This window comes from Protopterus annectens, chromosome 4.part0, assembly GCF_019279795.1.
Source record: "Protopterus annectens isolate FY-2018-M chromosome 4.part0, PAN1.0, whole genome shotgun sequence".
Lineage (NCBI taxonomy): Eukaryota > Metazoa > Chordata > Ceratodontiformes > Protopteridae > Protopterus > Protopterus annectens.
In genome coordinates this window covers 1,690,419,159-1,690,433,308 of record NC_056733.1, presented here as the reverse complement: position 1 = coordinate 1,690,433,308, position 14,150 = coordinate 1,690,419,159, and positions in this window count along the sequence as shown.

The following is a 14,150-nucleotide window of genomic DNA, read 5'->3' as shown; positions in this document are numbered from 1 at the left end:
CAGACGGGAACTGAAAGTTCAACTGCTGAATCCTACACTAAGGCACTGTACGAGCACATCCACTCATGCATGAATTGTGCCATCCCAAATAGAACCAAAATGCGCTCATCCAAAAAAAGGAAGCCAATCTGGTGGTCCCCTGCCATAAACAAACTTTACAACAAAAGGAAGAAACTTTTGCAGAAAAGAGGAAAATCCCAGGATGCAAAAACTCCCTTACTAGCCTCAGTAAGAAACTGAGATGCCTCATAAAATCCTCCAAAGCTAGTTATGAAAATAAAATTGCCAAAGATTCCAAAGACAACCACAAAGCATTCCATAACTATGTCAAGAATCTAAATGGCAATGCTCAGATCTGCTCTGAGCTAAAACAGAATGGCATTAAATATACTGATCTGAAGGATATTGCCAATATCCTGGCAGATCGATTCAGTGCCAACTTCACCCCTCTCACCCCTAAATGGCCCATCTTAATACCGGAAGATTGCCAAATTCCAGTAATAACAGCCACACAGGTACAAAACGCACTCTCTAAAGCCAAGAATACAGCATCCATGGGACCAGATGACATCCCGGGCTGTGTACTACATGAACTACAATATGAACTGGCACCTCACCTAAGTGTTATGTTAAATCATAGCCTCACCTCAGGTTTTGTGCCCACTGAGTGGCGCAGAGCTACAGTTATCCCAATCCACAAGGGGGATCCACCTTGGATCCTGGAAACTACCATCCCATCAGTCTGACAAGCCTTATCTGCAAGGCCATGGAGCGTATTATCATGGAACTTATAAACAAAGACATTGGCAACCTTCAAACAATGGACCCCACCCAGTTTGGGTTTGTGAAGGGCCGATCTTGTCTCCTGAACCTGATTGACTTCTTTGAATCAGTCTCCAGAGCCATGGACAAGGGTAAGGTGGTCCACACAGCCTATCTAGACCTTGCCAAGGCCTTTGACACCATCCCCACTCTGGAATCATAGATAAACTTACTAAGTTGGGCATTAATCCCTATGTCACCCAATGGGTTGCTAAATGGCTTACTGATAGAACCCACACTGTAAAAGTAGCCGACTCCAAATCCAGCTCCAGACAAGTGACAAGTGGAGTACCTCAGGGTTCAGTCCTGGGGCCGCTCTTGTTTGGCATCTACTTCTCTGAAGTACAGGTCAACACTAAGGGACTCTGGCTAACAAAGTTTTCAGATGACTGCAAACTGGGAGCCATTATTGAATCCCCAAATAATGTGGATACTCTACAAAAGGGCCTTGCAGAAACAGATGCTTGGTGCCAGAGCCATGGGCTCAAGCTCAATGCCAAGAAAGGTATTGTTATCCCCTTTGGGAAAAAACATGTATCCATGAATTACCATATAAGTGGCAGTACACTAAACACAGAAAGTGTGATAAGAGACTTAGGGACACAGGTGGACAGTGGTCTCACCTTCGATAACCACATTGCCACAACAGTCAGGAAATACTTCTATGTGGCACACCTCATCACGAAGGGTGTTTCATCCAGAAAAAAGGAGGTCATTGTCCCACTGTACTCATCCCTTATTAGACCCATTATAGAATACAACGCCCCATTTGGTATGTACCTCTCAAGACATCTGCAACAACTGGAAAGGCCTCAGAAATACCTCACTAAAAGAATCACAGGCCTAAAGCAGATGCCCTACACTGACCTCCTTAAAAAACTCCAGCTATACTCTGTCGCATATCGTCTACTCAGAGGCGATCTCTGCTTAACATACAAGGCCATGTCAAACCCAGAGCTGCTGGACATGCTACACTTAAAGAAATCCCAATCCCTCAGAGCTACACACTCCAGGGATCTAAACCTTGTCATCACAATAAACAAAACATGCTGGAGGGATAGGTTCCTGACCCAGAGACTCCCTAGACTCTGGAATAGATTGCCCATACATGTCAAGCAGAGTGCCTCTTTGGACCTCTTCAAGAGGAACCTTGACAATTGGATGGGAGAAAGGAAATTCACCCCAGGGATCACGTCAGTCGCCCTGCTAGACAGGGGTCCAGGAAAGTAAATAATGTGGGAAGAAATAGCCAGGGAATTGTTATGGATAGGCTTGTATAGGCCCTAGGGCTGATAGCCTAGTACCAGCCTATGAACCTATGAACTTATGAACTGTATTATGTCTTCCTAACTCTGTGAAGGAAAGGGGACTTGCATGTTTGCACAATGATTTGCATTACTGTGGCAAAGTTGTTTCTGTGGCAAAGACAGATAAGACACCTACAGTATGTTTTGTAGTTTCATTAGTTTGACAGTTCAAATATATATATATATATATATATATATATATATATATATATATATATATATATATCATCATTGTCATGTCTTTCGGCTTTTCCCAGTTAGGGGTCGCCACAGCAGAACTACGGTCCGCTAATGATTGGCAGTAGATTTTTACGTGCCGAGTTGCCAGCTCTGACACACAACCTTCATTGAAGGTAAACTCGTTCAAGCATGTCTCCACACAGAAGACGCTTTAGCTGAGAATCAAACAGGAAAACGTCTTACTGTGAGGCAACAACGCTACCGCAGCACCACCACTGCAGTCTATATATATATATATATATATATATATATATATATATATATATATATATATATATATATATATATATATATATATATAAATACAGATGGGTCCACTGTCGAATCTCGAAATACTGAAATCCCGAATTTCAGTATTTCGAAATTCTGTAGCCGAAAGGTTTAAATCACGAAACCCCAGAAGCACGAAATTCAAAATCCCGAAGTTCAGAGATTTTGAAATAGCACTTCCGGTTTTACGGTGTGTGAATGGATAGGTATAAATTCAGGTAAGTATGTATGTGTAAGTGTGTTGGTTAGGGGCTTTAGTGTATGTTAGTGTATGTTGTGGCTGTGATGTGTGTGCAAAGGGATATGAAATGTGTGGGTGTGAATTACCTTTGTGTGTGTGATTCTGCAATCTCGGAGTTAGTATATATAAGTAGGGGGCACAGCCCCCCACATGGGGGGTGCAGGCAGCCTTGCCACCCTGCTTGTCCGCAGAGTAGGATTGTATGTTTGATTGTGGGGGGATATTGTGTATATGTGTGAGGTGTATTTCTAGTGTAGGTTCACGATTTTAAATTTAGCAGTTCTGGGTTTTGGGATTTAAAGCTTTCAGTTATAGAATTTCAAAATACTAAAATTTGGGATTTCAGTATTTCAAGATTCCATAGTGAGCCCATATATATATATATATATATATATATATATATATATATATATATATATATATATATATATATATATATATATATATATATATATATGTATATATATATATATATATATATATATATATATATATATATATATATATATATATATATATATATATATATATATGTATATATATATATATATATATATATATATATATATATATATATATATATATATATATATATATATATATATATATATATATATATATTAATATCTGTACAACAAGCAGCTTAGCAGAAATATGGTAAAATGGTGAAACAATTTAAAATTAATGGAAGTTGCTTCTATGGTAAAGACAGCATAAATTAAAGCAGTGCATCAAGTATGTGTGTAGTGTGTGTATAGCACATGTGGTAACATGGTGAGTTACACAACACAAAGTATATGTAAATCAAGGTTCAAGTCCCACATTAGTGATAAAAAGTTATAAACACTTTTTGCAATAATAATAATGCATGTTGACCTTTGCCTGTTTCATTTGTGCATAGTTCAGACAACTCGCAGACATTGTCAATTTTATAAAAGATACATTGTTATATCTTTTGCCTTCCATCTCACAAACACACTAAGCAGCATTGAAGGACATTCACAAGCTTCCACAACACCTGCAGATCCAGAACATCTGCAGACAATAGGCAGACATTTATCAGTTTCAAAAAGGATACATTGTTGCATGTTTTGCTACCAATCATGTGAACATGCTAAGCAGCATTACAAGGTGGGCAGCAAGCTTTCACAAAACCTGCAGTTCAAGAACACTTAAAGGCAACAAGTAGACATTGTCAATTTCAAAAGGGATGCATTGTATCATGTGTGGTTTTCCACCACACAAACATGCTAAGCAGCGTTGCATGGCAGTCAGCACACATACAAGTAATGGCTGTGAAAATATATAGCTGATGCCTAGTCGATCCTGTGGCAGCAGGTGTTAAGTTAAGGACTACAATATATGCCAGGGTTTTAATTCAGCAAAATCAAATGTTTTATTAATGCTGTTACATTTTATTTTATCAAAAAAAAAATCACAATAGAACAATAATTATATACACATAACTATGTACAGCAGGTAGATTGAGCATACACAGGATATCATATATATTACATGTCTAACTGTGGGTATCAGTAGAATTATTTCTCTACAATTAAACATTTATTTTCTGAACATTTATGGCACATACAAACACACACGGTTACAGGCTCAACTCTTTAATGTATATGTATAACTAATAAGCAGGTCTGATAAACAAGGTTTCAGTTGCAATGAGCATTATGTACTGTAATGACTATAAACAACACACTTTTCCAGTGGCAGCTGGTATAGATTAATGCTCACAATACAGGTGAGCCAGGGTTATAATCTACAAAAGTCTAAATTTTATTAATGCTCACTCACTCAATTTTAAAATCTAAAGAACAATCTAAAGATAATTATAAATAACAATAACTATGTATAGCACTGGAAATCATCTAAATTTTATGTTTAACTGAATGTATACTGACAATTATGTTTCTATATTTAAAAGTGTCTTTTCTGTCCTGGGATGGACTTCATACTTCAGTGATAGTCACATACACATGCATTTATAAACCAGGACCTTGTCAGGTCACAAACATATATGGTTAACCACTCACTCTTTCAATTGTCAATACAATTAATGAGCATGTCCAACACGCACTTTTTCTGTGGCAAGGATGAAAAAACACCTGTGTAGAAAAATATGTTTTGCCTATTTTACATAGGTTTGCATCCCATATTGTACAAATTGCTTTTATCAATGTGTCTAGCCAAACAAAAAATGTGTCAGGTCATAAAATTTATACCCCCAATACATGTCTGCAAATTTAAGTCAACTATCAGCTGCAGCAGCATCCAACCCTTAAACTAACACTATAAAAGCCAGACTTGTATTGTGGCACTTGTGGTAAATACTGTGTTCTGTAGATAGATGGGTTTTAGTCTCATGGCAGTCAACTTTTGAGTGTGTTTGTGTTCAGTTAATTTACATTCAGGAGGTCATTTTAGAATAGCATGTGAGACGCTCCTGCTACCATCTTCTTCTCACCAGACGCTGCTGATGTTATCAGCGATAAACTGTTGTCTGACACTAAGAACACTGGACTTGTGCTGTAGAACTTGTGTTAAGTACTGTGATCTGTATATAGGAATGGGTTCCAGTCAACTTATGAGTGTGCATGTGTTCAGTTAATTTACATTTAAGAGACCATTTTAGGACAGCACATGAGACACTCCTACTACCATCTTCTAATACTCATACACTGCTGATGCCATCAACTATAATGTGTTGCCTGAAACTATGAAAGCCAGACTTGTGCTATGGTGTTCATGTTAATTACTGTGCTGTGTAGATAGTTAGGTAGGGGTTCTAGTCTCATTGCAGTTGACTTGTGAGTGTGTGCGTCTGTTTGTGTTCAGTTAATTCACATTCAAGAGACATTGTAGAACAGCATCTAAGACACTCCTGCTATCATCTTTTTTTCTTACTGGAAACTGCTGATATCCGCTATAAAATGTTATCTGACACTATAAAAGCCAGAGTTGTGCTGTAGCACTAGAGTTAAGTGCTATGTCCTGTAGACTGTTAGATAGCAGTTTGACTCTCAATGTAGTCAACTGTGTTCATTCAAAAATCAGTGTGATGCTAATTTTAGAATGGCATGTTAGTCCCTACCTATGTCAGACACTCCTCTGAACATCTTCTTGTAGCATACATTGATGATGTCATCCTGTATAAGGTGCACTCTGACACTATTCAAGCCATACTTGTGCTGTGACAGTAATGTTAAATACAGTGTTCTCCACCTTCTATAACTATATATTTAGTGGTTTTAAACTGACAGCAGGTAACTTGAGTGTGTATCTGTTCAATTCATTTTTTGAGACAATTTTACACCAAGATGTGACTCCACATCCATATCAGACACTTGTCCCAACATTTTCTTAATAATGCTATCATAATCCATAAAGTGCAACATGACACTGTTAAAGCAGACATATGTGGTACTGCTACTGTCACATTGTATGAAATTCAGCTTCTATACCTGCACTGGTATAATGTTCCAATCAGACCCAGTCTGCTGCTGTCTATGCAGTTGGTGGTACATTATGGTCATTGTAGGATCTTTTGATTTGCTTTTCATTTTAATACCACTTAGGAGATCCTTTAATGTATCTTGGATGTCCTCATGTCAAAGATGCATACACACATCATGAAACAGAATCCTTCCATGAGTCTCTGCAAGCCATCTCAAGACCACTGGATGTGTGATTTTTAATTCTGTCATGGAGTGGTGCACATGTAACATATGGAGAGAGGTACTATGTAATACAATCAAGCAAATGTGCACATAGTCCATCATACAGATATAGTGCTTTAAGTGTTTTAATAATGTATAGGATTTTATGTTATGTTGGCCATTATCTTAGTAATTTCCTATGACCCTATGAAAATATTTTTTATGTTAATGTTGCTATTACTGACACGTTCTGTGTTAATGTGTGCATGTACATTAGGCCAAGAAGAATATATTACAATCTGTGATGTGAAGTAATGTCAAACAAACAGCAGAGAACCAAACCAGGAAGTAAATGCACACACAGCCAGGAAATGGAACAGCTTGTTGTAAGTTCACCAAGGCAGATTCAGTAAATCCAGGTAGGCACCAAACGAATTCAAGTAATTCCTTTATTCAGAACCACAGAATAATAACACACAAGCGCTTTCGCTCAGAGGAATTCTGAGCTTTATCAAGTGACACCATGCTGTTGAATCAGGTGTCTTATATACCTTGAAAATCCTAGGTTAATTAGAAAGCACTACCAATTAACATTTTAAAGAGACTGTGCACTATTCCACATGCTTAAAAATTCCTTGAAAACAAAATATATAAAAAATATAATAGATTGCTTAAAATAATGCATTAATGCATCTGTCACTACTAAAAATGCTAATAGCTTAAAAATAAACAAAACATTGTGCACTGTTACCATAGTGTTTAACTTTGTAATAAAATTTGCTTTGTGCAAAAAGTTGCACTTCTTTTGAAAATTGGGATAAGATGGAGTGACTTGACCAACTGTTGTTCGTAAGTATAATATAAGGCTAATGCCTAGTATGGGTATGACAATATTTTCCTTTTCTTGGTCTTGTTAACAACCCTGCTGGAAAAAGAACACTATATCTTAACCAAGTTAAACTATGCTGTACAATAGGTCTTTCCTTAACATAGACTTTGTATAGTGTAGCATTAAGTGAAAATCATGCCCATGTGTATGAGTACTTGCCATAAGTAATTGTGTGGGGAATGTCAAACTAAAGTCTTGCCCTTCTTAGTTTCAATAGCGGCTTGATACTGATCAAACCGTTAAGCCCAGGGGGTCTCCCAGCATCTAACTTTAATTGCCAGAGGAGTTCTCGATATTCTAAAGTTGATTCCCAATCACCCCCCCTGGCATCAGGCTTAACTTGCTCCAGTACCATAAATTTCAGTTTTATGTTTGGACAGGTCAGGGAGTGCTTATAAAAAGCGTTGGACAGGTCAGGGAGTGCTTATAAAAAGCGTTGTATTCATGCGTTGTACTCAAAAGTACTCATACACATGGGCATGATTTTCACTTAATGCTACACTATACAAAGTCTATGTTAAGGAAAGACCTATTGTACAGCATAGTTTAACTTGGTTAAGATATAGTGTTCTTTTTCCAGCAGGGTTGTTAACAAGACCAAGAAAAGGAAAATATTGTCATACCCATACTAGGCATTAGCCTTATATTATACTTACACGAACAACAGTTGGTACGTCAAGTCACTCCATCTTATCCCAATTTTCAAAAGAAGTGCAACTTTTTGCACAAAGCAAATTTTATTACAAAGTTAAACACTATGGTAACAGTGCACAATGTTTTGTTTATTTTTAATCTATTAGCATTTTTAGTAGTGACAGATGCATTAATGCATTATTTTAAGCAATCTATTATATTTTTTTATATATTTTGTTTTAAAGGAATTTTTAAGCATGTGGAATAGTGCACAGTCTCTTTAAAATGTTAATTGGTAGTGCTTTCTAATTAACCTAGGATTTTCAAGGTATACAAGACACCTGATTCAACAGCATGGTGTCACTTGATAAAGCTCAGAATTCCTCTGAGCAAAAGCGCTTGTGTGTTATTATTCTGTGGTTCTGAATAAAGGAATTATTTGAATTTGTTTGGTGCCTACCTGGATTTACTGAATCTGCCTTGGTGAACTTACAACAAGCTGTTCCATTTCCTGGCTGTGTGTGCATGTGAAGTAATGTATTGATGGCCACTGCTGCCTTTTCATTACTTGTTCCTTCTATAACAACTGTAGTAATATGCCCCCTGAGAAATGTTAACATGGGATGATACTATACATATTATTGGCTAATTAAGGCATGTGTTTTTGTAGTGGGACAGATCAACATTCTACCCAGTTCTCAGTCAGTCATCACATTGACACTTGCAGTATGGCTTAGGTGTGCATGTGTATACCTACCATCATGAAATGCTCTGTGACATGCATCATACTGATTACATGGGCACATAAGTCTTGTTTCATCTACATGTTGTATTGCTGTAGTATATACAAAAATATCATATATTTCATTTCAAATGCAACCTTGTGGAAGTCATTGTATGTGCAATTGTGCTGCCATTCTCAATGATTATTGAGGAGGTCAGCAGTACCATTGTGTGACTATCAGCATTTGTGTCAGTAGATGTTCTGCATGAGCCACAACCAACTCATTTGTAATGTGTCCTTATATGGCATCAGGCCTGCCAAGCACAGCTTTCCCATGAAACACATATAGGCGTATGTTATGCAAATGCTATAGTTATGTGACATTGGTACAGTTTTATGACTGTGTGAACAGTACTACTATGTAGCATGTGATGCATAACCAAGGTTGTATTTGGAGGTGTTGTCACAAATCATTTATGAAAATAAGTGTAAAATGTTAAAAGCAATGCACAACTAAGTGCAGAGCTGTTTGTGGTTGCCAACAGCCATACTCAGCTGGAGAAAATAGATAATCTGCTAGCTGACAGCTTGTCTCACACTTCAGCCCCCCCCCCCACCCAACCACTGGCCATCAACTAATGTATACATGCAAATATTACTCAGTTTATCTTATCAGGAGCACAGTTCATCTGTGCAACACTCTAACACATACTCAATGGGCCCTTATAACATCTCAGGTTGCCTATAACATCACTTCATACTTGACTTAGCAGACACAGTTGGACACCTACTTAAACACAGCCTCCATACAGCCAATGTTCTTGTAGAAGGATATACAGCAACAGTTATTTGTCTGAATGGGGGGGGCATCACCTGATGATGGACTTACAGACCCATACACCTGACTCTCCTCATCTGTGATGCAGACAGAATCACCTTGGACCTTATCAAAAAGGACACAGGTCATCTATCTGTGTACCAAACCCATGTTTGATTTGTTAAGGCTACATCATGTATGTTACATATGTTTGATGTTTTCAAGAAGGTCACCAAGGAAAATACTATCATTCCGTGCAACTTGACCTGGCCAAGGCATCTGACACAAATCCACACTCTGGTATTACAGAGAAACTGTCTGAACTCAGGATAAACATCAACATCAACAAGTGAATAGACAAAGAGATCACATACAGGACACATAATGTTGAAGTGTTTGGAGTCACCTCTACCTAGAGTCCAGTGACCAGGTCCGTAACTCAGAACTCTGTATTAGACCCTTTCCTTTTCAGTATTTAAGTCTCAGAAGTCAAGAAAAACTTATACATCCTTTGTCTAACCAGCTATGTGGACAACTGCAAATTGTGGAGAATCATTGAATCCAAGAATGGTATTGGTATAATACAGAATGTACTCCGAAAACACCACGCCATGAGCCAACTCACCAAAGAACGAAAAAAACATTGAACAACTGGAGAAATGGTCACCATCCACTTTTACTGTGTTCCTAGTATTTCGCCATCAAGCCTTCCAGGGAATAATCATACACAAGAATGGTGTATTTTATATACATTAAACTACATTCATTATTCAATTCAATTATGCAACAATTGATCAATTAATCTGTGAGTCAAGAAAATTAAAATCTAACGTGCATCCTGAGCAATGAAGTGCTACAGAAACATTCAAAGTGCATCAACACATATAAAGTGCAGCCCCTTATATTCCTACAGCATTTAACATTATAATTTAAGAAGTTAATACAAAAGCACTTATGCATCTCTAGATTAACAAATGCTAAAACATTTTGCCCTACAATGGTTGATCAGTTAATAAATGAGTCAAGAAAATTTAAATCTAAAGTGCACCATGAGCAATTAAAATGCTTCAGAAACATTTAAAGTGCATCAAAAAACTTTTAAAATGCAAGCTCATATTGAAGCACATATACATCTCTAGATTAACAAATACTAAAACATTTTGCCCTACAATGGTTGTTCAATTAATCAACAAGTCAAGAAAATTTAAATCTAAAGTGCACCATGAGCAATTAAAATGCTTCAGAAACATTTAAAGTGCATCAAAACACTTTTCAAATGCAAGTTCATACAGAAGCACTTATACATCTCTAGATTATCAAATACTAAAACATTTTGCCCTACAATAGTTGATCAATTAGTTAGTGAGTCAAGAAATTTTAAATCTAAAGTGCATCCTGAGCAATTCAAGTGCTTCAGAAACATTTAAAGTGTATCAAAAAAATTTTAAAATGCAACCCCTTACATTCTTATTGCATTTAACGTAATAGTTTAAGAAGTTCATGCCAATGCACCTATATATCTTTCGATGAACAAATGCTTAAATATTTAAATATTTTACCCAATACATATAAATCATTCATCCTATATGTCTATGCATTTATAAAATAATGCATACTGAAATATTTCATCCTATACATGTAAATCTAACCCCATATTAAGCCCATGGGGCCACAAAGTTCCAAAATTAATGATATACCTACTTTCCATCCTTAACAAAATGCGCACATATTCCATGCCTTGTACTGCATAAGGTTTGTTTAAAACAGAAAAAATAAACTGCTAGTGTTTCCATTGCGAACAGTGTGGAAATGCTGGGCCACAGGTTTATTAAGCCTAACATGTCTCACATCCCCCAAATGCTCCATAATTCTTCTTTTCACCATTTTTCTGGTTTGGCCTATATATCACTTTACAGGTAGACAATCACATCCAATGGCATAAACAACCCCACTGGTACTGCAATTGTCAGATCCCAGGCAATGAACTTCTTTCCATTAATCAAAGAACCTGAAATGTTCTTGACTTTGTCACACACCTTGCACCTTCTGCATCTAAAGGTGCCTACTGTGTTAGAACCAGTTTCCCTCCTACTTACCTTACCTTTCAATTATTCCTTCAGGTTGTGAAATCTACTATGAGAAAAAACAACCCTGTCCAAAAATGTTGCCCACTTCCTCATCCTGCAGTATAATAGGCCAAAACCTGTGCACTAACAACTTCAACGTAGCTAAAAAAAATGGGAAAATTTGTTAACAAAAAATATGTCATCCTTGCCCACTTTATGATAATCTCCATGCCCATAATATATTGCATGACTCCATACTCACTGATCAGCAATTTGCTTTTTCACTTTTTCCTCAGCCCTATTTAACACCTGGCTAGAATAGCCTCTCTTCGCCAACTTGCATCTAACAATGTTAAATTCCCCATCCAATGTGGTTCTGTCATGAACATTGTCACTAATGTGCTTGCATTCTCCATAAGGGAAAGAATCAAGTAAATGTTCTGGATGCAGGCTGTCTGCACTCAAAAAATTATTAGCCACTGTTTCCTTATAAAATGTTTTAAAATACACCAGCTTGTCTTTATCCACAAAGAACTCCAAATCTAGAAACTGCATCTTATCTACAGTGCTGCCTACTCATGAACCCCCCAAAAAAACAAATTACTGCTCTTTAACCCTACAAAAAAGTCCACACAGATAAACTTCACATTGTTATCTAATAATGGTACTGCTATATCTCCTGACCCAACTATCAAACTCTTAGGAGTAACAATTGATAATAACATCACCTTTGACACACACATAAACAACACAATAAAATCAGTGAACAGAAAGCTAGACTCACTTTATAGGATTAAATCCTTCCTTACTCCTACAGCTAGAACTACTATTGCCCACACCCATCTTATTTCTACCCCCCTCTATGCCTCTCCACTTTATACCAATCTTTCCAAAAGTAACCTCAACAAACTTACAAACTCATACAACAACATTGCCAGATTTGCCACAAGTTCCCCATTTAGAACCCACCATTGTCATAATCTAAAACAACTGGGTTGGCTCGAACTCTTTACCAGCTTACTATCACACAAAAGATCCTCCACCATCCTAGTAACACACCTATACTTACTAGCCTGGTTACCCCCTACATAAATGTATCAACCCTATGCTCAGCAAAGAAATTGCAAGTATCTATACATAAGTCTCACAATAAAGCTGGGGACTCTCTGTTTTCCAACTCCGTGGGGAAAATTTGGAACCTTCTCTGAAAAGAACTCTCTTCTCTGTCCTCTACATCACTCTTCAAGAAGCAACTCAAAGAATACCTTAAAAATAACTGGCTATGTCCATGCACTAACCCAGATTAATCATTTCACCCTTCATACTTTGTCTAAGCTTATCTCACTACTGCTTTTGCTATGCACTCCTTCCTACTAATCTCTGAATGTATTTTGCTATCAGGTAACAAAGTTATGTACTAGACAGAGTGTCATAGAAGGTACTATAGTAGTTTGTCTTTTCCTAGCATACTCTCTATTGAATAGTATGTATTTCTCTATACTGATTGTTTATATTATTTCTCCATTTGTCTTGTAAACTTTTGTTTGAGTTATTGATGTTTACCTATCATCTAAATAACTTGTATTGCCTTGCCTTAAAAAAATATTGTATCCATATGTCTAGTAACTGTTAGTGGAGCTTTTCTCCCCCGGCCTCTATTGAAAATGGACATGTATCCAGTTGGACTAGCCCAGTCAACAAATGGAAAACAAAATAAAATTAAATAAATTTTGTCTACGAGTTTGATAGGATACTGTGATGCCATACTGATTCTGATTTAGTTCCAACATGAACTGTTCAAAAAGACTAATCTCCCCTCTACATATAAAAAACAAATCATCAATATAGCATTTGAAAACTATAATATTTTCCAAAAAATATGTATTCCTATAAACACAGTTCTCCTCAAAAAAAAAAAAAACATAAAATTATGGCATAAGATGGGGCAAAAGATGCCCCCATAGCAGTTCTTGCTCTCTATAGGAAAAAATGTTCTCAAAACTAAATACATTGTTTGTCAGTGCAAACTCAAACAGCTGTAAAATATAACTTGCTCTGGGACCTTTCCTCAATAGTCTGGCAATTGCTTCCAGACCCCACCGGTGAGAAATATTGGTATACAAGGGCTTAACATCAACAGTTGTCCAGAAAAAATCCTCTTGCCACTCAGTACCTCCCAAAGTGTCTGTGAGCTTTTTACCATTTCTAATGTGTGAAGGGACTCGTTTCAAATGCTCTTTCAACTGTGCATCCAGAAAAATGCCAACATTCTGGAGATATCCCCCCACTCCTGACACTATGGATTTCCCAGGGGGATTTGTTAAGCCTTTGTGCACCTTGGGAATGGCATAAAACTTAGCCATTCTAGGATTTTTTACATGTAACTTTTTGACATCTGTGGTAGAGAAAAAATCCCAGTCTCTCTCCCTTTTCAAGTAATTCCAGCAACAAGTCATTATATGCATCCAGAACT